At 45.0% G+C, this 24,927-nt stretch overlaps 1 protein-coding gene across 2 annotated transcripts in view; it reads right to left on the bottom strand.

The window, feature by feature from the left end:
* LOC126248620 (potassium voltage-gated channel subfamily H member 2-like) overlaps positions 1 to 24,927 on the bottom strand; it is a 1,319,698-nt gene that overhangs the window by 119,775 nt on the left and 1,174,996 nt on the right. The gene's annotated exons all lie outside the window — the stretch shown is intronic.

Here is a 24,927-nt window from a genome sequence, read left to right as displayed (position 1 = left end):
ACAAACATGTTTGATTCGCTCAGCGGAGCTCTGTACCTCGCCGCTCTGCGTGAATCGCCACTTTAACAGTTGCTTTGAGCAGTAATGGTTTGTTCTAACAGCGCTGCTCTGTTCGCCGCGCCGCATTGCTCTGTTCGTGACACGCGGCTCTACTATAACAGCAGCCGTGTAACAATCCTGTGCGTTGCTACACACATGATTTAGTTTCACATTACAAACATTCATACAAAGGTTTATGTTGGTCAATAATGTCTCGGGTAAGCAGACAAGTGCAAGGATTTCCTACCGGTGCCTGAGATTAAATGCAAAGTTAAAAAATTAGACTAGGTGTTGTTCAACAATAGAGTAGTATAGGATAAGTTTGCGCAGTGGCTAAGACAGTGCAACGCCTATTCCTCAGTTTTGTTAATGCAGTAGTTGACTACTCTGCTAGGCACAAAACAGCCTTGTAGCTGACGATTTGTCGCCATAGTTACGTCGTCCTTGTAAAAATGAGCTTATATCGTTCAGCTTTCTACCACCATGCACTCTGATGTATTGTCATTATTGTGGTATATTAACACATCGACATTTCTGCACAGTGTTCCTACATGCAGTTAAAATCTAAACTCACGTAATACAGGGTAAGTTTACGCATTGAAAGTGGGATAAAACTGCTCAGTGAGGATCTTACCCCATGTTATACTATTACAAACAGCTGTTATAAACTGATTGCAAGATTCAAACACAGTTTTTACTAATTTACCATCTATAAAGGAAAACCTGAACGGAAAGCATAACACCAGAAATGTTGGAAGCTGGAAAACAGGGCCTGAAAAACGGTAAGTCTTAATGACAAATAGGCCTAGTGAGCGAGAGTGGATTAAGTAAAGCTGACCTTAGAAATGGCCTTAAAAGAGGTATTGGGCCATTTCAGAACTAGTTTTATCCATATATATTTTTAGTTTCAGGGTGTGTTATCTGTGTAGAAATATGCTTAAAATTTTTACTCATACCCCAGTATTTTTTTTCAGTGTTTTGGATGAAACATTGGGAAGATCCAGAAGAATTCTTAATGATGATCTCACAGTACACCGCAGATGTTCGAACATGCACTATTACAGTATAGTACAGTAAGGTTTCATAATGTTAGTTTATGATTATTCTGAAAGGAATACTACAAGAAATTAATTCGACAGAAACACTAAAATGGCTGTAAGCCTTTAATTTGAGGCATAAAACTGGTCTCGGACGTGTAACAGCGTTCGACAGGCTTCAAAACGAGCTTATTCTTTGATAATCTTTCGATGCTAATGGAGAGATACAAATGTGTTGCTCATCGCATATTTAACGTGGATGAGACGGGGTTTACAACGGGTCGTAACGAAACTCCGAAAGTGATTGTATCTTGTGGCAAGAAGGAAGATAAGTGTAAACTGCAACCGAAGAAAAATGAGAAGGTGACGTCGTATGAGACCGGGAGAAGGGTGGGGGGGGGGGGGTGGGGGGGGAATTATGTCGTTCAAGGAATAATAATAATAAATAATAATAATAATTCAGAAAACGATGTAAAAGAGTTTGAAGTATGGTGTTCCTCTTGGATGTGTTCAGAGACTGGACATATCAACCTAAATCTTTATCTCATGTGGTTATAACATTTTGAGAAACATGTGAGATGGCAGGCCTTCTTGCCCTCCCATCCCGCCAGCTCGCCTTCCATTATTATGTTTCTCTGCATATATGCAAACTACATGTAATACACAATGGACTACTTCGTTATGCAAATCAGTGAACTGATGCTCTGTAACAACATGTAAGGGACAGAATTTGCATGGATGACCGATATAATCTTTTGAATCATTTCTCCCTGCAGTTTGCGACTGCTGTGGAGGTTTCAGCTCCCAGCTATGAGGGTAGGCGTGACTGAAGAAAGTTGGTGGGTTCCCAGAAATGCGGCCGGGCTGTACAATAGCCGTGCCGGCCCAGCGGTTGAATAGACTGAAGGAGGGCGAGGTCACCGGCCGTAGGACGGGCGCCAAAGACATCGCCCGCCGCTCGCCTTCTGATGTTAGCAATCGGTGGCTAGCGGCGACCCGGTCACTGTTTTAGTGGGCGAACGCTGTTGTCCAAAGCGGCGTATTTGAGAGAGGGAGAGGGAGAGAGAGAGAGAGGGCAGAGGACAAACGCTACGCCCTATGGCATTGTCTGCTGGGGCTTGGCAGAACCATGAGTCCATCTGGATGGGGGGGGGGGGGGGGGGTGCGCCGCGGCGGCGTCCCATGAAGATCATGTAATTAGCAACATAGTCCGTCGGTGTCCCACGCCCAGGAGCTTTCCTCACAGACGCTATGAACAGAAGGTTGACTCTTACGTCAGCTCACGATTATTGACGCGGTGGCGATTGGCGGGAAGAGCTGTCTCTGGTGGCTATGGTGACGAAATTTTGCGATGAGGAATTTGCCGTTTCTGTTTTAATAGCCATGACTGTGGGAAAAACTGTTGGTGGGCCCCGATTGACTTCTCACTACTGCAGTGGAGCAGAAGCTCCGGTGGAGCTGTGGCGAAGAACACACAAGGAGAGCCGTCTTTATCGTCTCAAGAGTCGCTCGTTACTTAATTTTCTGCACTTTGTTGGAGAGTAGTTTGTTAGAGCTTCGCGGCCGAGTTTGGAGCCCTCTTATCTCGGACGCCATCAGCCTCAACGCACATCAGGCCATGAATCGCAGCAGTTGTCTACACGCCGAAAGAAGGTACGAAGATTGAGTTCAGCGTCCCGTGGATATTGAGGTCATTAGAGGGGGAGCATGAGCTCGGATTGTGTCAAGGATGGAAAAGGAAATCGGCCGTACCCTTTCACAGGAACCATCTCGGCATTTGCCTGGAGCGATTTAGGGAACTAAAGAAAAACCTAAATCTGGATGTCCAGACGCGGAATTGAACCGTCGTCCTCCCGAATGTGAGTCCAGTTTGCTAACCACTGTGCCACCTCAGCCAGTCTACGCGTCGAAATTTGCTGTTTGCTGTAATATACGCTGCTCTTGTTAATAGGAAATCCGTCAAACAATTTTACGCCCCAATGCAGTAGCTCTGTCTTCACAGCAGATGCACTTCGCATCATTTTCCTTTCATTAGCAATAGTGTTGCAAAGAGTTCTATCACTGACACGTTAGCTGCGATTACAGTTAATTTTTTTCTCATTGCGGCCCCAGTAACATATAGAGCCTCACAGCAATTTTCTCAAATAGGTTCCCTATTGGATTTTGAAAGTGTCTGTATCTATTTTTGCTAAAAAATTTGTCAAGAACTCGTGGCGTTTATTATTCTCAAACTGCTCATGTTTGAATTTCATGTTCATGTTTGTCTTTGAGTCAATAAATTTCGTTGTAATACTCTACGTCAGAATTTTCTCTACTGAACTACACAATTCACCTGCATTCCAAATTATTTCGGAGGTGAAATAATAATCAACCTCTAAATTAAATTTATGTGAAGCTTAGCCTGCTCAAGATGGGTTGCATTTCAGACAAATTAATTCAGAATCTTTCCTTCGTATTAGTGACGTGCAATCTCATGAATGTGGTATGCATCGGAGCTTCACTCTGGTCCTAATTTGCATGCCAGTTAGGGGAACCCACACGCAACCACTGGCTAACTTGTAAACAATTCAATTCTAGACAGTCTCTCGTCACATTCGAGTCGGAATGTCGTCCTTTGTTGCAAGTACTACAGTATTCATGTGCAGCCACATCAGTCAGCTACTGCTGACACCAGTGGGTCACTGACCACCCTGAACATGTAATTACAGAAGACTTCATTACTGGATTGTTTGGAACTGCTTACCACATGGTGGCCATAATGAGGAAGCTCAAAAGCGTTCAAGTTATGGGGCATTTATCGAACAGATCATCACATATTCACCGACGGTGATTTCCTGCCTTCGACTGTCACAGAGCAGAGTGACATTTTCAGTGATATACTCACAGTTGACGCTGATTCTCTCCCGAGCCAAAGCTTACAGACATCTATAAATGAAACACAACCAGGACTAACACGGGGAAGGCCTCAGACACGGCCAACCGATTCAGCTCAAGTTTGACAGGTCGCTTGAATACAACCTAAGACGGAGGACTCTAAGATATTTTGGCTCTACTTCCTCCCGTTTTTAAGAAAATCTCCCCTAAAGGTTATGACGAACAATCGACTCAAAATTGGCGGGATCGATAGATAATTGTAAAAAGAGCATTTTTCATCATCAGGTATGGTGTCAACAAATGCATACTTTAAAATTGAAGAAAGAAACTGTTACAACTGCCACTTATGTACCCACTTGGTAAAGGCTTTTCACCGAGAGCGCCGATAGCGCAATAACCAAGGTAACTGGCTGAGAAGCGGAGAACCGGGGCTCGAATCTCGAGGAAACATTGCGGATTATTCTTCTCGTTTGTATTTTTCCATATCTCAATTGACAGGGATAGGAAGGTTAATAAGGTAAGTAAATCAATAAGGAGTTATAAAAAGGTGGGCAAATAAATTTCTTAAACCTTTTGGGATAGTAAACAACTATAATGTTACTCCTGGTTACTTTACAATGGTCCTTCCAGTCACTGTTAATGTTCCTCACTTTCCTTCGACAACTAGATGGATGGTACTTGTCATATAAACATTCGAAACAAATATACTCAGCGCACCAAGAACATCTAATGAATGCAATCTTTCGGCAGCTACACTGTTCCTTCCGGAGAGTCGGCGGGAAACAAACTTGGTGTACACTTAAGTATATGTATTATTCGGGAAGTAATTTTGATACGTACCACGCATACGACATCATTGTCTGAAAAATCGGTGCTGAAAGTTGGTTATGAAATTTCTGTGAATAGTTATTGCATCCGTGCGGTAGTGCAATTCCCGCTATGTTTCCGGAAGCACACTGCAATTCTGAAGCCTCGAAATAAAGTTTCTAACATGGCAGTAGAAATAAACATCACACGGCTGGCACACAGGTGCGCAATTTGGAGGTATCACTTTTACCGTGCACGTCGGTTGACCCTCGTGATCAGTAAACATGGTGTCATACATTAGAGCATTAATTTTTCCAACCCAGGAATCCCATATTAGACAAAACTTGTTATCAGCTACGTATCGTTTTAAAACATTCTCAAGAATTGTTCTGTAAATCGCATTTGTCAATTTTCCGGATTTGGAGCAAGTAATGTAAAAATTTTTCAACGAGTCGGTTAAGCGATTGACCTCTTCTATAAGTCGAGGACCATATGTAACATTCGTTTCTTGTAAACACAGGAAAACCTTAGGCAACGCTTTTCCACAGGCTGTGATGGCATATTGCGCCGTGTACGAATGTTAGTTTTTTTTCTACTACCAACTGCGACAAGGGTTCGTTTTTGTCCCTTTATGCGATAACGTGCGTCGAATGTTCACTCGATACTCGCATCCTGTTTGATCGGTGTTGATCACGTAATTACGATTAAAACCGGTCATAAGTGACGCCGTATGCGTGCTGAAAAGAGCCACCACTTCCTGTATATGTTCTATATTTTCTACCTCCTTGTGGGAGACGTATTTAGTGACATGCCGTTGACAAGTTTTATATTCCGATTTGAAATTGCTTTCCCAAGACAATGATGCAGCAAACGTAAAATCATTGTTGGTCGTATATTGATGTGCTGCACCTGCAGGCCACTCCTGGAGTATTCTCGTTGTTACATTCTCGTTGTTACATTCTCGTTACGACGACGAGATTCGAAAAATCGGTCGTTTGTCCACTTATTTATCACCTGTTATTTGTCGTATCTTGTCCCTTCTTTAACGATATCATTTTCCCACAATTTTAGGACCTTCCTTTTCAGGGGTATTGTTGCTCCATTCTTTTGCAGTGTTTTTAGATTCCAATTTGGATGATTCTTGGCTAGCGCTACTGCTTTTACTTTTACTTAAAGGGGTATAGAGCCGTAGTTCAATCGTAAGTAACCGGTTCGTAATACCCATCGAGAACAGATGAAGCACAGATTTCCTGTGACGTGGACATTTCCAAAGTGTTTTGCGATTCACTAGTCGTGATATCCTCCACTGAATCACCTTCTGCTTCGCCTTCATAGTATAGTTCTTCAGTATCAACAAAAATTATCTCGTTCGTCAACTCCAAAAATCGCTCGACGACAGCCGCTCCTATGAATCTGGAACGCCGAGAAACAGAACTGCCTGCTTCCGGTAGCGCACTGATAATACATCTGGCTTGCAACACTTTTACAAATGGCTCTGAGCACTATGGGACTTAACATCTGTGGTCATCAGTCCCCTAGAACTTAGAACTACTTAAACCTAACCAACCTAAGGACATCACACACATCCATGCCCGAGGCAGGATTCGAACCTGCGACCGTAGCAGTCGCGCGGTTCCGGACTGAGCGCCTAGAACCGCTAGACCACCGCGGCCGCAAACAACAACACTTTTACAAACCAACTCTGCGTCGGTAACTTCCCGCTTGTCGTCATCTGTGATAGGCTCCCAACTATATATTTCAGCGCTGGTCGAAGGGTGTACATCCTCCATTATTTTGATTATGCAACTGAAAGATATGACACAACAAATAATAACTAGTTACTACGTCGTAAACAATAAAGGTAATTATTACGAACTACATACAGTACAAGTCATATGTTACTTACGGAAGATCACTGTATTCTTTCACAAAACATATATTCGGCAGATTAACGATGAAATATCATTACATGTATCCTCGAGGTTCGCGGCAGCCTAATGACGGGAAACAACTCTTTCCGATTGAGTTCTATAAGGTTCGTGCTGGATATTCTCACTTTTCGAGGTTCACAATTATGATATGACGAAGAGTCAACGGGGCAACATAACTCTTCCAGCGTGCGTCGTTGTAGGCAAGCGCCGCGCGGTTGGCTGTTTGTGGTCCCTCGTCAGGAATTCGCATCCCTCTTACTCGGCGTTGTTTTCATGTGACAAGGCTGAAAGTTCAATTCTTTACTAATTCACATCGTTTGGGAAATTAGTTTGCCTACATTAAAACTATTATTATTCCGTGTTGAGTTGCGTACCTTATTAACCTTCCTATCCGTACGAATTCTGATACAAAAAACTACAATTTAAGAAAATGAAAACTGTACAGTTACCTCGAGATTCGAACCCGAGTTCTCCGCTTCCCAGCCACTTACTTTGAACGTTGCGTTATCGACGCTCTTGGCTAAAAGCGTTTACCAATTAAACACATAAGAGGCAGTTGTAAAAGTTTGCCGGCCGGAGTGGCCGAGCGGTTCTAGGCGCTACAGTCTGGAACCGCGCGACCGCTACGGTCGCAGGTTCGAATCCTGCCTCGGGCATGGACGTGTGTGATGTCCTTAGGTTAGTTAGGTTTAAGTAGTTCTAAGTTCTAGAGGACTGATGACCTCAGCAGTTAAGTCCCATAGTGCGAAGAGCCAGTTTTTCTAAAAGTTTCTTTCCTCGATTGCTGGAAAAGCACGCGTTTGCGGACCCCATACCTGATGATGAAAAATTCTCTTTTTACAATTATCTATCGATCCCGCCAATTTTGATTCGATTGCTCATCATAAGTTTTAGGGGCGATTTCACAAAAACGGGGGGGGGGGGGGGGGGTTGAGCCAAAATATCTTTTACAGTCCTTCGTTTAAGGTTGAACACAAGTGACCTACCACATTTGAGCCGAATCGGTTGGCCGTGTCTGAGACTTTCCCCTTATAAGTACCCAAGAGAAATGATTCTTTTGCCAAGAAGAAAACTCATCGAAAAAGACACAAAAGAGGAAGAAATGAGAAACAGTACCTGGGACGCCACCAAAAAGCAACTGTAATTTTAATTAAGAGAACAAGAAAGAAACCGAATAGGTAACCGTTTGATTCTGTTCAACCACACAGAAAAAAAACAAAGCAAAACAAAAATACGTCAACAGAAAATCTACGAACTTTTTACTGTTCAGGCTTTAATGAAAAGTACAAAAATCCACCCCCAGAAGACTGGATTCAACATCTAAAGTGTGAATAATGATTGTATGAATGATGCTCTTACTATGAAAGTTCAGGACACTTTATTTGTAATTACTGTACACTGAATTCTCTCTGATTGGAATATTTTCAGAAGTTTTGATACTTTTACTCTGCGTTGTTCACAAGCTTCAGAATTGTTCATTAACTCAAAATTTCTGTTAACGATATTTATTATATGCTGCGAAACAAAGTACATTATAGAAATGCATAGCCTACAGTAAATGAAGAAGAAGGAACGAATGGCTCGTACGTTTTTACCATCTGAAACAAAGCCATGCAAATTTACCCTGCAAATAACACAGGGTGTTTCTGTGACGCAGGCGATAAAAACTTCCACGGACGATGGATTAGCACGAATATAGTTTATCAATATGAGGTAAGGAAACATGGTCTGGAAACGATCGAGTCGAACGTTACAAGGACAATGTAGATTAGATAATTCTGCAGGGAAGTGCTAGGATCTTCGAATCTTTATTTTTTCGATGTAATATTTCGTCTCTCGCCGCCTGAAGAAGGCAACCAGTCAGCGTGGTGAAATATCGCACCATTTGGACGACGCCAGCGGCTGAATACCCGACAATACTTCAGAATAAGCATACGCTGGGAGAGCCTAATATAACATGAAATACTTTCTTACATGAAACGTTAAAAATGCGATCCGTTAACTTTGATACTTGCATAAAATCGCAGTCGCATTCATGGAGTACTGTCTATGATTTCGCAGCTTTTCACTTCACAGGCGCGAAGGCACACTGCTTCTTGTACAGGGGTTCGATACCTGAGCCTAGGTGGAAGAACATGTGACCCTTACAAACAAACTTCAACAATGCCGGCCTAATGATGGGCAGTAAATCTTTGTTGATGTGGTGTTTCATCAGTTGTTTCAGGATTCGTGTCATCCGATACGAGCTGATTGTGAAGCTTTATTACCTGATCAGACTGAAATGGCGCGTCATTTAAGAACAGTACGGTTAGACTAGAACAAGGGTTGATACCTTGCTGAAGAAACCATTCGAAGAAGTCTCCTAGTACAAGTAAATCAGGATGGTGCACAACCTGTTAATACACTGCTGGAAAAAAATTAGTACATCTGGAGAGACGACGTCGATTTTGATCCGATGGCGGCATATGCCAGCCTGAGGGATAGTACATGTACTGGTAATGGTTTCAACGTCGTCCGTCAACAGGAAGTGTAGTGGCATAGCTACCAGAGCGCTGTCTGTGTCTACCCTTTAATAGGGAACGCACACAGCCAGAAGACTCAATGTGGTGCAAACATGTGAAGCAAGAAGGCAACCATGCCACGAAGACGCACTGGTGCTTCCTACAGCCAACTGAGTGAGTTTGAAAGGGGTCAAATTGTGGCCTTCCGAGTGGTGGAATGGTCATTTAGGAGAATTGCCCCACAGGTTGGACGTGCTCCGTCATTTGTGCAACGAAGCTGGAATCAGCGCTGACGTGAACATTCTCGCAGCGGTAGATGACGTTCTGGACGTCCACGCAGAACATATGCCCGCCAGGATCGTCGTACTGTAAGGGCAGCGGTGGCAGATCGTACAGCTACCACACCAAAGATAAGAGGGCTTTTGAGCCCAGATTTGTCAACATAGTCTGTTGCGTTCCGATTATTATTAATACGACTACGACTCGTGAAACTCAACGTGCTCTGCAAGGCGAGCAACAACTTTGCTGGGCAGCACGATCTCCGGACTTGTCTCCAATCGAGCATGTGTGGGGTATGAGAGGACGAGAAGTGACTCGTGTGACTTGTCATCCTACATCTCTTACTACGTCAACAGGTCGAGCAGGCGTGGCGTCACATAACGTACCCAAGAACAGTGTACGATCGCTTGGATACCAGAGTCATAGACTGCATTGCTGCCCATGGCGGCTACACCACATATTAACATGGGTGTTTCAGCATTGGTCGATACTTAGCACCTCACAAAAGCTTGTGCCACACGTCTATAAATGTAATCATTCATCTTCTCCATATACACTGTTACAACAATAAATCTCAAGTGAATTGCAAGCCTCTACTAATAGGGTGTACTAATTTTTTTCCAGCAGTGTAGCCAGAAAGTCATACAGTTCTAGTGAATTTAACTTTTTCCAGGTTCTTGTGTTACACTGACAATGGAGTTAATGCCAACTGAATGAAGAATTTGCTCATCCATTTGTGGTGTCCTCGCCTTCTATGTTTCTGTCAGCCACAAGTAGCAGGCTTAAACGTCATATGCTCTTAAAACGGCGGTGAGCTGCTTCACCCAACCCTCTATGGGTACCTTCAAACTCGAAATCTCTCCTGGCAAAAACGTTGAGTAGTACTACACCAAATGGGCATCCGCATTCATGTACATTTCGACTGCACTGCAATTGGAACAATGTCCATGATAAATAGTAATCAAACGAAACTTCGTGCTGGCTGCAGGCACAACCCGGTGTAGAACCCATGCCGCTGCTTGTGGAGCCCAGTAGTCTCGTTCCATCGTGTCGCTCTGGTGTGATTGTGGTGTTGCTGGTTTCCAGCATCAAGAAGTAATCCCTGTATTAAAGGTATAGAAGGTTAAGGAAGGTAAGGTTCTGCCTGGACAACATATCTGGGGGTTCGTCTAGTCAATACAACTGTGTTGTGTTATATTTAACAGGGTCACTCCCGCCATAGTGGTTGGCAAATGGAATGAAGAGCCCATAATATCACAATTCGTCTCATTGATCAACAATCCACTACCCTGTAACTCTAAACGTTTTGCCCCCATGAGCCTTCCATTATCATAGCAACTGCATATTACTACTTGATTGTCATGTACTGGTGTAAACCTGATCTCTCGATCACCTCTTAGACAAGGACGTCCCTCTGCTCTACCTCTGAATAATTGCATGACACATACACAACCATCTGTTGTGATCTTATGTGCTCCGCATATGGTAACCATCCCACTGTGGCACTCCTGAAGCTCATCCTCAGTCACCACCACTTGTCCCCGTCTTCTGCTACTAGCAACATTCTCTTTTCCCTCACTTGGATCAACTTCCCCACTGCCTCTTACTTCACCAGATAAGTGGGCACTCCTTAACATTAAACACCAAATGCTTTCTCGCTACCAGTATCATCACTGACATGTGCAATCGTGCATTATCCATCGCCACCGTCACTGCTGCTCTGTGATAGTAAAATGACAAGTTCTAGCTACCTGGCTCCATACTAGCTGCACTTCTGGTGGTAACTCTTCCTGAACCTTCCTCAGTCCTTACTGCTCAGGGGACAGTAAGACCGGATTCAACTTCCCATAAAGTACCTGGTGGGCGGCTTCCTGTAAGTTTGTCAGCTCCACTCTTGCATGCAAATGCCATCACCTAAGGACTGTAACAATCTTGTCGGTGTTATCCTGATGTCCAGTACCTGCATTCGTGCATATACACCTTCCAAATCTTGATTCAAAGAACTACCTGAGGCCTTGGCATAATCCATAGCCTTCTTAGTAAGCTGTAAGGTATACATGTGTGTTTAGCATCCTACCCTCCAGATTCATGATCTGCATGGAGTGCCACTCTGCTGATTCACCTCGGCCAACTCTTTCATGGCTTCTGCAGTTTCGTTCCATCTGTTGTCATCACTTGCGTCTGGTTTTCAGTATGCTACCTCCTGCATCTATCCATCCCCTTTTTACACTTTTGGACTCGTGCAGTGTGCCGACTGCTGGCACTGCTCTGATTACCTCAAGCATCTGCTCTTTCAAACTCATATGTGCTTTGAATAACTTCCTGTGTTCCTTGGCGACTTCTCTAAGCACCCCATTACTACTTGCTAATTGTTGCACCCCTAATAACACCTAGCGGTTCTGGCGCTGCAGTCCGGAACCGCGGGAATGCTACGGTCGCAGGTTCGAATCCTGCCTCGGGCATGGGTGTGTGTGATTTCATTAGGTTAGTTAGGTTTAAGTAGTTCTAAGTTCTAGGGGACTTATGACCTACGATGTTGAGTCCCATAGTGCTCAGAGCCATTTGAACCATTTTTGAACCTAATAACACCTTTCCAAGCCTCTTTACCTCATTTGTAGTTCCCAAACATTAAACACTAAGTTCAGCGTCTAACTGTGGCTAGACGATACTTTGTCTTCTTGGCAAGAGAATGCAACTCCTCTGTCCAGGTGATGATGCTGCAGTGCCTCCACCCCACCCCACCTGTGATGAGGCAAAGCACTGCCAACACTAGCATTCTCCTCCTCTGGCTCTCCACTGTAGGACAACCTGAGAATACGGAATATTGTCACTTCCACTGCCCTCGGATGCCAGCTGTCCCCCACAGCATATCTGCACACAACATACATATATCATAACTAGCACAAATCTTAACTAAAACAACGACAACCACCCATACTATACGCAAAATAAAATCAAAAAAGAATCCAAAAACATAATATATAACGATTACTTCCTAGGCCTTAATGCATATTGGGTACCTCCTCCTCTCACTGTCCATCCCTAGGTTTCTTTTTCTTGGCTGCTTCCTTGTCTTCATTCCCACTTCCTGGGACATCGCTTCTGGTGCACCACTGAATGGTCGTAAACATCCAACATATACAGTTGTTGACACTGTAGGCAACTGTAGATTGAAATTTACAGGTGAAGCACTCTAGGTCACTTGATACCGACCCTGGTACCATGTTACAAACTTCTTCGTCTTTACCTTCAGTATATACAGACTGGATAGCATCACCCACTGCCCCACTCAGTACAGCGGAAATGCTGCCACTCACTTCACACTATCCACCTGCTTTCCCAACGCCTTTGTATTTGTTCGTTGGACTCTTCTCCGCACTTCCTTCACTTTTCTTGCTAATTCTCAGACTCGCTCACCGCTCCTAACTGCTTTTTGCTTTCTCATGTCAAATGGTTAAGGCATCTTCCCATACACCACCTCAAAACACGACAACCCTGTGCTAGTGTATACGTTGGAGTTGCAGACACTCACTACAAAGCCTAAATATGTATCCCAGTCTGAATGGTTTGCATCCATGCAATAACCCAGCATTTTCTCAATTGTGCAATGAGCCCGTTGTCCTTCTATTAGCGTCAGGATGAAGTGGACTTGTTCTCAACTCTTTCATATGGTCTGACATGAATTTTGTCCCCTGGTATGTAATCATCGTCCCTCGTACCCCAAACTTAAATATCCATATGTACACCAATTCCTGTGCGACTGTCATTGCCTGTTGGTCCGGTATTGACACCATCTCTACGTAACGAGAAAAATTATCTATTATGATCAGCATAAAACCATTACCCACTGGCGCCCAGTTGAATGATACTAGTCAGTGCACACGAATGAAAGTGAACAGTTCTGTAGGCTCTGGCAGCCTTTGCAGTAGTGACTGTTTCTGGTTCAAATATGCCCACTGTGCACACTATACACACACTATTTGACCAAACGTATCCGGACACCCCCAAAAACATACGTTTTTCATGTTAGGCGCATTGTGCTGCCACCTACTGCCAGGCATTCCATATCAGCGACCTCAGTAGTCATTAGACATCGTGAGAGAGCAGAATGAGGCGCTCCGCGGAACTCACGAACTTCCAACGTGGTCAGGTGATTGGGTGTAAGTTGTGTCATACGTCTGTACGCGAGATTCCCACACTCCCAAACATCCCTAAGTCCACTGTTTCCGACTTGATAGTGACGCGGAAACGTGAAGGGACACGTACAGCACAGGTCGACCTCGTCTATTAACTGACAGAGACTGCAGACAGTTGAAGAGGGTCGTAATGTGTAATAGGCCGACAGCTATCCAGACCATCACACAGTAATTCCAATCTGCATCAGGATCCACTGCAAGTACTGTGGCAGTTAGGCGGGAGATGAGAAAACTTGGATTTCATGGTCGAGCGGCTGCTCATAAGCCACACATCAAGCCGGTAAATGCCAAACGGCGCCTCGCTAGGTGGAAGGAGCGTAAACATTGGACGATTGAACAGTGGAAAAACGTTGTGTGGAGTGACGAATCACAGTACACAATGTGGCGATCCGATGGCAGAGTGTCGGTATGGCGAATGCTCGGTGAACGTCATCTATCAGAGTGTGTAGTGCCAACAGTAAAATTCGGAGGCGGTGGTGTTATGGTGTGGTCGTGTTTTTCATACAGGGGGCTCACACCCCTTCTTGTTTTGCGTGGCACTATCACAGCACAGGCCTACACTGATGTTTTAAGCACCTTGTTGCTTCCCACTGTTGAAGACCAACTCGGGGATGGCGACTGCATCTTTCAACACGGTGGAGCATCTGTTCATAATGCGCGGCCTGTGACGTAGAGGTTACACGACAATAACATCCCTGTAATGGACTGGCCTGCACAGAGTCCTGACCTGAATCCTACCGAACACCTTTGGGATGTTTTGGAACGCCAACATCGATACCTCTTCTCACTGCAGCACTCCATGAAGAATGGGCTGCCATTCCGTAAGAAACCTTCCAGCACCTGATTGAACGCATGCCTGCGACAGTGTAAGCTGTCATCAAGGCTACAGGTGTGCCAACACCGGAATGAATTCCAGCATTACCAATGGAGGGCGCCACGAACTTGAAGGGTAATTTTCAGCCAGTTGTCCGGATACCTTTGATCACATAGTGTAGCTTCTAACATACTGATCTACATCACACTATCTACTTCTCCACCAGTATTTCTATGCCACTCTACCAATCATTTGCTCTGTGCAACCTCCATGACCTGACATGACATAATCATGCATCTGACGTAACACTTGCCCTTTCAACACTGCTGGCACAACCACCCGTGGACCTAATTTTGTCTCTCTGCACAACAAACCATCGTGCATGTGAAACTGCTGCTGCTTGTTGTATTGCTTACATTCCTCATCATTGCTGTGTGCAGTCTGCCATCCCTTAAAGTCCTGACCAAGTGCTTGTAGCACTACAATCTTTCTGCTCGATCTGTCTGCATTTCTATGTATTTTCTTAAGTTTGTGGATTACTCAGTACTCAAATTCACTGACTTTCAATACCCATGTCGTCAATCTATTGAGTGGGTCCTTTAAACGTAGTCACCACTTAAAGCAGCATAGTCTGTCACTACTCTGAATTTTCTTGCACATAGGTAACACCGGAAATATGTTACTCTGTGCACCAAGCTAAGCATCTCTCTCTCTCTCTCTCTCTCTCTCTCTCTCTCTCTCTCTGTGTGTGTGTGTGTGTGTGTGTGTGTGTGTGTGTGTGTGTGTGTGTGCGTGCGTGCGTGCGTGTGTGTGTTGCAGAGCAATTACTCTCCATTCCATTCAACTGCCTCGATGCAAAAGCAACGGGCTGTTCCTGACAACCTACTTTCTTACTTAAAACACACCCAAGAGCATGATTCGACACATCACATGACAATATGAACTCCTTCTGTACATCTGGAAACATCAACACCGGACTCGATGACAACACATTCTTCAGTCTGGCAAATGCTTCCTGGCATTCTCCTAACCATACAAAACCAACATATCTCTTTAACAACTGTGTAAGTGGTCTTGCTACATCTGCAAATCCCCTCACAAATTTCCTATAATAATTTGTAAGACTGACAAAAGATTGCAATGTCTTGGTTGCCTATGGTATCAGAAAATCTCGTCCTGCTTGGATTAAACTCAGATTCATCCTCACACCATCCCTACTAATAATATGGCTCAAACAGTTGATTTTTTCCAGTGGAAATTGACATTTTTCCATGCTGGGTGTCAAAAAGACCGCTTGTATACTCTTAAATACATTCCTCACATCTTGTCTATGTTCTTGCACATTCACTGAAAAGACGATTATGTCATCAAGATACACTAGACACTGCTGTGGTTTCAAACCTTTCAGAACCCGGTCCAATAACCATTGGATGCTGCAGGTGGGTTCTCCAACCGAAAAGGCATCCTCCTATATTGGTAACGACCTCATGGAGCAGAATACGCTGTTTTCAGTCTGTCCTTTGGAGCAACTTCTAATTGATGGTATCCACTCTTTAAGTCCATTGTCGAGAAGCACTGCCATTCCTGTAGATTATCTATCATCTCCGTCATTTTCGGAATTGGGTAAGCATTTTTCACAATTTTACTATTTAAGTGACGTTAATCACAAGAAAAGTGATACTTCCTAGATTCATCTACAGACTTTTGGGCACGATTACAATTCTTACTCCCCAGGAGCAATTACTCTCCTCTTTTTTCCCGATGGCCAACTGTTGATTTATAACTGGTTGCAGTGACTGTGGTACTCCGTATGGTCTTCGGTAAACTGCTGCTTTGTTCCCCGTAGGAATCCTGTGCTGTGTGACTAGTGTCGAGGACAGTGGCCCTTGCACAAAAAATATATCTTGAAACTCCAATAGCAAGTCTTCCATTCGCATCCTATTTATCATCCTCTCTATCCCATTCAGATGCTTCAATTTCTCACGAAATGCAATTACAGCATCATGATTTCTTCCATGCCCTGTACTCTCTGTGCAGCAATCAAATGGTTCAAATGGCTCTGAGCACTATGGGACTCAACATCTTAGGTCATAAGTCCCCTAGAACTTAGAACTACTTAAACCTAACTAACCTAAGGACATCACACACACCCATGCCCGTGGCAGGATTCGAACCTGCGACCGTAGCAGTCCCGCGGTTCCGGACTGCAGCGCCAGAACCGCACGGCCACCGCGGCCGGCGTGCAGCAATCTTCCTCATCTGGAATGTCCATTGTGGACAACAACGTTCCATTCAATAACTTCACTTCCTTGACGCCAAAATTATCTTTATTGATGGGTACTACGTGTCCCCATCCCTCTTATCTACATGTACAATACATCCCTTTACTAAACAACATGCTGTATCCAATATTTCAGTATCCTTCTGGATTCCATTATACATAGCACATTAACTGCTAAACTGTTAAGTTAGGTTCCACATTCACCCACAGCGACTTTCTCGTGCCTGCTAACACAAAGTCATGAAATCATGCCTTAATTTAATTTACTGGAGTCTAACTCGATTGTCTCATATACCAGACGTTCCTCCCGCCAAATCAACGCCGACAACAGTGTCCCCTAGCCAGAATGTCCTCTCACAAAGTCATCAAAGATCAGTTATGATATGATGTTTATGCAGGAAGACTAACCCCAGGATCATGACGTATCCCTTGTTTACACGAGACACCATCTCCACACACGGTCTAAACTCGGTAATGTCGAACGAAAAATTCATCATTTCAGACCCCAAGGCCGGCCGCGGTGGCCGAGCGGTTCTAGGCGCTTCAGTCCGGAACTGCGCGACTGCTACGGTCGCAGGTTCGAATCCTGCCTCGGGCATGGATGTGTGTGATGTCCTTAGGTTAGTTAAGTTTAAGTAGTTCTAAGTTCTAGGTGACTGATGACCTCAGATGTTAACTCCCATAGTGCTCAGAGCCATTTGAACCATTTTTTTCTAACCCCAATGGTCGTATAGCATTATCCCCTACTCGACGCAACTTGTACCATGGTGAGTTCCAATGCCTCCTATACACTAATTCTCTCGAGATCATTGACACAAGTGCCTCATCTCCAACAAAACTTGATATTCTCTAACATTTATTACATGCATTATGGCACATTCCGCCTCCGCATTAGTTTTCACTGAATTTATTTTCGCCAATAACCCTTACTTACCCCCCCCCCCCCCCCCCCCCCCGCCCCCCCAGACCACCTCTACCGCTACCCCTGTTAATGGGCAACAATTCCCTTCTGCTATTCCTATCACACTGCAAGTAACATCTGTTATCCCATCACTTCTTCGTAGCTGGTAGCACTGCCTCTGCACATGCCCCATTTGACCACAATGAAAACACTTTACTTTCATGCAAACATGTGTCTTCGGTCCCTCAACCCTGTCGACCTATCGATCTCCTTGAACGTCAATGTGTAAGTAATCACTACTTGGAGATCCTTAGGCGCCACCATGTGCAGCCTCCTCGATATTACTGGTACTAAACCCTCAGAAGAGCATCGAGTGTCCGTTGCTTAGCCTACCGCAGTACCACTTTGTTCACCTACTCATTCTGTAATAATTCGTAAGTGTATATTAATTTTCTTAATTCTATCTGCGAAGTCTTCCACAGCCTCATTATGCCTTCTAGACACAATACTTCACGAAAAAACTGTGCACTGTTTTGTCTCCTATACCGCTGCTCCAACGCTGTCTCAGTTGGTCAAAATTTTCCGCGTTGTATAATACTTCTTTGCATCTCATGAACAACTTCACCTTCCCCTTTAAACGCTACTTTGCAATCTGCAATAATAATTTATCCAACCAACAACCTATGTTAGTCGATGACTGGAGATGCTCTACAAACAACAGACGCTCTACCAGAGAAGGGAGAAACAATGTTAGCAATAGCTGGATCCACTCGTATATTTTGCGATTTCAACGCACCTTCTTCATCTCATTTCTCTGCCAAACTACACTGAAGCGCCAAAGAAACTGGTATAGGCATGCGTATTCAAATACAGAGATGTGTAAACAGGCAGAACACCGCGCTGCGGTCGCCAACGCCAGTATAAGACAAGTGCCTGGCGCAGTCGTTAAATCGCTTACTGCTGCTGCAGTGGCAGGTTATCAGGATTTAAGTGAGTTTGGACCCGGTATTACAGACGGCGCACGAGTGATGGGACATAGCATCTCCGAGGTAGCGATGAAGTAGGGATTTTCCCTTACGATCGTTTGACGAGTGTACCGTGAATATCAGGAATCCGGTAAAACATCAAATCTCTGACATCGCTGGGCCCGGAAGAAGATTCTGCAAGAACAGGACCAACGAAGACTGAAGACAATCGTTCAACGTGATAGAAGTGGAACCCTTCCGCAAATTGCTGTAGATTTCAATGCTGCGCCATGAACAAGTGTAAACGTGCGAACCATTCAACAAAACATCCTCGATATGGGCTTTCGTAGCCGAAGGCCCACTTGTGTACCCTTGATGAATGCAAGACACAAAGCTTTGCGCCTCGCTTGGGCCCGTTGACGCCGACATTGGACTGTTGGTGACTGGAAAGATGTTGCCTCGTCGGACGAGTGTCGTTTCAAATCGTATCGAGCATATGGACGTGTAGGGGTACGGAGACAAGATCATGAATCCATGGACCCTGCGTGTCAGCAAGGGGCTGTTCAAACTGGTGGAGGCTCCCCACTCATGAACATTATTGAGCATATCTGGGATGCCTTGCAACGTGCTGTTCAGAAGAGATCTCCACCCCCTCGTACTCTTATGGATTTATGGACAGCCCTGAAGGGTTCATGGTGTCAATTCCCTCTAGCTCTACTTCAGACATCAGTCGAGTCCATGCCATGTCGTGTTGCGGCACTTCAACATGCTCTTCTGCCCTACACGATATTAGGTAGGCGTAACAGTTTCTTTGGCTCTTCAGTGTATTACACAAATTAGCCAGATCTGCCCTCAATTAAGCTACCTGATTCATTAATGATTCTATGGCCTCATCCCTGGTGATACCTTGTGTCTCAGTGTTTGACACTGCCTCGCTTTTACTAATTTTATTAATCATAAAAACTAGGGGAAACAATAAATATTAATATAGATCGAACAGGTAGCACCGCGCGACCGCTACGGTCGCAGGCTCGAATCCTGCCTCGGGCATGGATGTGTGTGATGTCCTTAGGTTAGTTAAGTTTAAGTAGTTCTAAGTCCTAGGGGACTGATGACCTCAGAAGTTAAGTCCCATAGTGCTCAGAGCCATTTGAATTTGAACAGGTGGCCAGGTAGTCACAAAGTGTATCAACCTACTTTTTCTGTATAATTTTGTTCCATCTGGACGCTGACATTGCCTAGTTGTGCGCCCAAAACGATTACAATAAAACATTTCACCGCTAATGATTGAGCACAAGGAGCAGAATGCCCAAGTAAATTAGACTGAGTAAAAAACACAGGATCCCACTATTCATCCCTAGCATCACCCCTAAACGGTGACAAATTACTGGTCCCTCCGGTTTCGCAAAGGCAACCGTCGTATAATCACACCCCCTAAACTTCGACCCCTGGCAGTCACCACACACTGACAAAATAGTCTCACTCACCCTAGACGAAAATACTGGGGGCTGTGGCTCGGACATCGTGCTGTGAGTTTGGCGCTCTCTCCGCTACTGATTGTGGCGACGTCGGCACCCCTGACACCACTCTGAAGCGTGCTGTGCACGCTAGGGGATGAGTGAGTGGTGGTGACAGGCCGTGGAGTCCATGGAAAACTATGTTAGCGGTTACAAAGGACTTTTATTGACTTCAATATATGGTGTTGTGACGCAGTCATGCCTCTCCTCAATGTCCCTGGATGGCGCTGACGAATAGGTATCGGCTTTAGTCCAGAGGTGCTGAGCTGGCGCTCTGCACTTTTGAGGCTGGCATCCTTTAGAGGCCACGGTCATTGACATTAGCAGCGCGTTCCACTTGGGCTCCGCACGCGACCGTGTCCTAGTGTGTGGAGTCTGCCGTGCATGCCCACAGCCTTCGGGCAGGAGTCCCACTGGGAACTCAGTGTCGGTGGCAGCAGGCACGTACAGCAGGTTGGAGGGTTGTGGCGCGAGTCCCTTGAAGGCGTTTGTGCTAGCAGCAGGAGCAGCCTAGTTTCGAACCCATATCTGCTGCTGGCAGAGCCCAGTCGAATGGTTCAAATGGCTCTGAGCACTATGGGACTCAACTGCCGAGGTTATTAGTCCCCTAGAACTTAGAACTAGTTAAACCTAACTAACCTAAGGACATCACAAACATCCATGCCCGAGGCAGGATTCGAACCTGCGACCGTAGCGGTCTTGCGGTTCCAGACTGCAGCGCCTTTAACCGCACGGCCACTTCGGCCGGCCAGAGCCCAGTCGTCTCGCTGTCCAGCGTCGCTCTGGCATCGTAGTTGTGCTCTTGGTTTTCGGCGATGAGAAGTGATCCTTGCCTTACAATCCCAGATTTACTGATACTCCTCCGGTGCCCATTCGCGTCACTAAACCCATCGCCTTGTGACAGCCATAACAAGAGACATGCGCTGCCGGCCGCGGTGGTCGTGCGGTTCTAGGCGCTCCAGTCCGGAGCCGCGCTGCTGCTACGGTCGCAGGTTCGAATCCTGCCTCGGGCATGGTTGTGTGTGATGTCCTTAGGTTAGTTAGGTTTAAGTAGTTCTAAGTTTAGGGGACTGATGACCTCAGCTGTTAAGTCCCATAGTGCTTAGAGCCATTTGAACCATTTTTTAGACATGCGCTGGTGTGGTGACACCATCCCACTTGCTACACTGTTAGCGGGGTACAGCGTCGTTTATTGCTGAGCTCGTATATGCTTGATTCGTAATCCACTGGCGCACAGACGTAGCCAGGATTAGATTTGGGGATCATCATAATAAAGTGGACTTGTAATAGAACACAAAAATATACAGGGTGTATCTGAAACGAATATAGAAAGCGAAAGGGCTGGTAGAATGGGTCACAATAAGCACATTTCTCATAGCAACCCATGACCGCATCCCTTAGCTTACCGCGCTAGGCGTCGCGCGCCGCCAAGAGGGTAGACACACAACATGCCGTCTGAGCTGTCATGGTTGCACGCCTGCAGGGCAACGATTTCAGTGTAATTTTGACATCAAGGTAACAGATATCGCGTTGAAGGATTATGACTTTTATTTGCAAATGCTGTCGTCGACATAACTGCGGTTATTCCAGGCGGGAAAACCAACTAGCTTTCCGCCTATTAGTGGGACGCGAACGCGTCTCTGGCTGTGCAAATGCCTGTTTGATAGGTACTGCATAAAGAGCAGCATCTGTACACACTACAGAATCTGGTTCATCAAGTGTATGTCATCAAACAGGGACACTTTTTTATTTGTTACTGTGTGTAGGGGACAGAAAATGGAGCGCTATTCTTGGGAGGAAAGGGCAGACATGCAGTGTGTATACGGGGTGGCTACTGGAAATGCTCACGCTGCCCAACGTTTGTACTTTCGGCGGTTTGTGAATCGTCAGGTGCCAGATCCACACATATTTACCACCATCTACAGGTCCCAAATGGAGACAGGTTCATTTGAGATACGTTTCTACTGGGACGTTCTCACAATATCACATACTCAAGGCCTACTTCGAAACTCGGTATATTCATTTTGTGTTACAGGTGCGAAAGCTTGATGGACGCGGTCGTCAACGTGCAGTGCGTACACCAGGGCTTGAAGAGGACTGCTGGAAAACACACCCAAAACAAGCTCGCTGCATGTTGCACGGGAAATAGTTGTAAGCCATTCCACAATTTGGTTTGTGTGGCATGAAGATGATCTGCACCCCTACTGCCTTCAGAAGGTTCACGCCCTTAACCCAGACGATTTTCCACGTCGAACTGAATTCTTCCAGTGTATTTTGTAAAGATGTGCCACCAACCGGACTTCCCGAGCCGTGTATTCTCCACAGATGAGGCATGCTTTACACGAGAGGGCATGTTCAACAGCCACAATCAAAACGTGTGGGCACGGGAAAATCAGCACGCCGCCTTTGTTCGTGGTCACCAAGATTGCTTCGCTGTCAACATTTGGGTCGGCTTGGTAGGCGATAATCTGATCTGTCCATAAATGTTACCCCGGCGACTAAACCCAGATACTTAATCTTTTTACGAGAAACTCTGGAAGAGTTGTTGGAACATGTTCCAATCAACGTGCGGCAGCGGATGTGGTACCGACATGATGGTGCACCTGTACACTTCCCACTTGCAGTGCGAATGCATTTGGATGAAACCTTTGCTGAGATATGGATAGCGCGCGGTAGGCTGGTGGCACGTTCCTACTACTTGACGCTCAGATTTTTTCTTCTGGGACCACCTGAAATCTGTTGTCTATAAAGCACCCAATGAGACTGATGAAGAGATGACAGCGCACACTATGGCGGCCTCCAACGCAATTTCCACTTTGTCAGGAGTGTTTGAAAGAGTGTGACAATCCCTCAGCGTCGTTGCACGGCGTGCAGTCCAGCAGGAAGGTGTAATACCGAGCACTTTTTGTAACTGTTTTCAAATAAAGGTTATAAAACTTCAACCCGACTTCTCATTTACCTTGATGCCACAAACACGTTGAAAACGTTGAGCTCATACCTGATGCCACGATGGCTCGAATGACATGCTGTGTGCCTACCCTATTGGTGACACTCCTCGTTGTTCAACTACGCCCAGCGCCGTACGCTAAGGGGTGCAGATATGGGTTGCTACGTGAAATATACTTGTTATCACCCACTCTACCAGTCCTCTCATTTTCCACATTCATTTCACATACACCTTGTATATATTGTGTGAGTATATTTATATATAAAATTTAAGTTATTTTGGGTCATTTAGGTATCTAATAAATTATAATATTCTTCAGCAAGCAGTAATCAGCCAAAAAAATTATTTTGTTGATGGTATGTCCATGGAGCTGTGTTTTATGGAAGTAAACGATGTTGAGATAGGTCAGTGAACATTTGCACACACAGGCTGACAATTATTGAACTACATGAAATAAAATCGTCATAACTTCTGAACGTTTTGCGTTAGGACGTTCAAACTGCTTTTTGGCGGAAGGGCATGATGGGCATTAGTATGCCCATGCATGGTCTGGTTTAGCGACGAAGCTCACTTTCATTTGGATGGGTTCGTCAACAAGCAAAACTTGCGCATTTTGGGGACTGAGAATCGACATTTCACGACCGAGAATGTGGTGTGCAATGTCCAGTCATGGAATAATCGTTGCGATATTCCCTGATGGCACGGTGACTACCGAACGGTACGTGAAGGTTTTGGAAGATGATTTCATCCCAATTATCCAAAGTGACCCTGATTTCGACAAGATGTGATTCATGCAAGACGGTGCTCGACACTATCGAAGCAGAAGAGCGTCTGATGTCTTGGAGGAGCACTTTGGGGACCACATTCTGGCTCTGGGGTACCCAGAGGATGCAGGCATGGGGCCCAAATGGCCGCCATATTCTCCGGAACTGAATACATGCGACTCATTTTTGTAGAGCTATAATAAAGACAAGGTGTACAGCAATATCCCTAAAACCATTGCTGAGCTCAAAAGACAAGGTGTACAGCAATAGCCCCAAAACCATTGCTGAGCTCAAAACAGCCATTCAGAAGGTCATCGAAAGCATCGATGTTCCGACACTTCAGCGGGTCATGCAGAATTCCGCTATTCGTCTGCGCCACATCATCGCCAATGATGGCAGGCATATCGAACATGTCATAACCTAAATCCGAATACCTGTAGTGACGTTTAAATGTTGAATAAAGTCTGTGCACGTTGTAGTTTGTAATTAATTTACATTTTTGTTCATATAGTTCAATAATTGTCACCCTGCACATGTCGGCAATCCACGAATCTCGAACAAGTGGTATCATTTCAAACAATAACGACATAGTGAGTGGGAGAAGCAGCACAATGGCGTCACGAAGAGAGGAGAAGTAACAGAAAAGAATTTCCATCTTGCTCATTTCTGACAACACACCTATGGTTTCCACTACGTAGGCCCATCGATCTGCTACGGTAGACGCAGTGAAGTCTGTTTACTGTCTTTTTGCCTCGTCGACAGCGAAGATAATTCGTCATGGAGCTTCGCTCTGATTTTTTATAACTGGAGGCGAAGGCTATGGCAGAGGCCTTTTATAGAAACCATCCTGGCATTAGCCTAGAGTGAACTGAGAAGCACGGAAAATGAATCTAGTTCGTTACGCACACGCCACCCCGTCCGGTGGTTTTATAGAAATGACAGACGAAAATTATAAGGTTTCACGAAAGAACAGAAAGGAACGTTTATGTTCAGATACGGGACTTATTAATACACTGACGGAAAAAAATCGCAAAACCAAAAATAATAAATGTTGAGTACTGAAATTTCGGGAAT

The sequence above is a fragment of the Schistocerca nitens genome, chromosome 3 (genome assembly GCF_023898315.1).
Source record: "Schistocerca nitens isolate TAMUIC-IGC-003100 chromosome 3, iqSchNite1.1, whole genome shotgun sequence".
In the NCBI taxonomy this organism is placed as follows: Eukaryota; Metazoa; Arthropoda; class Insecta; order Orthoptera; family Acrididae; genus Schistocerca; species Schistocerca nitens.
This window is presented reverse-complemented; position numbering and strand designations above follow the sequence as displayed.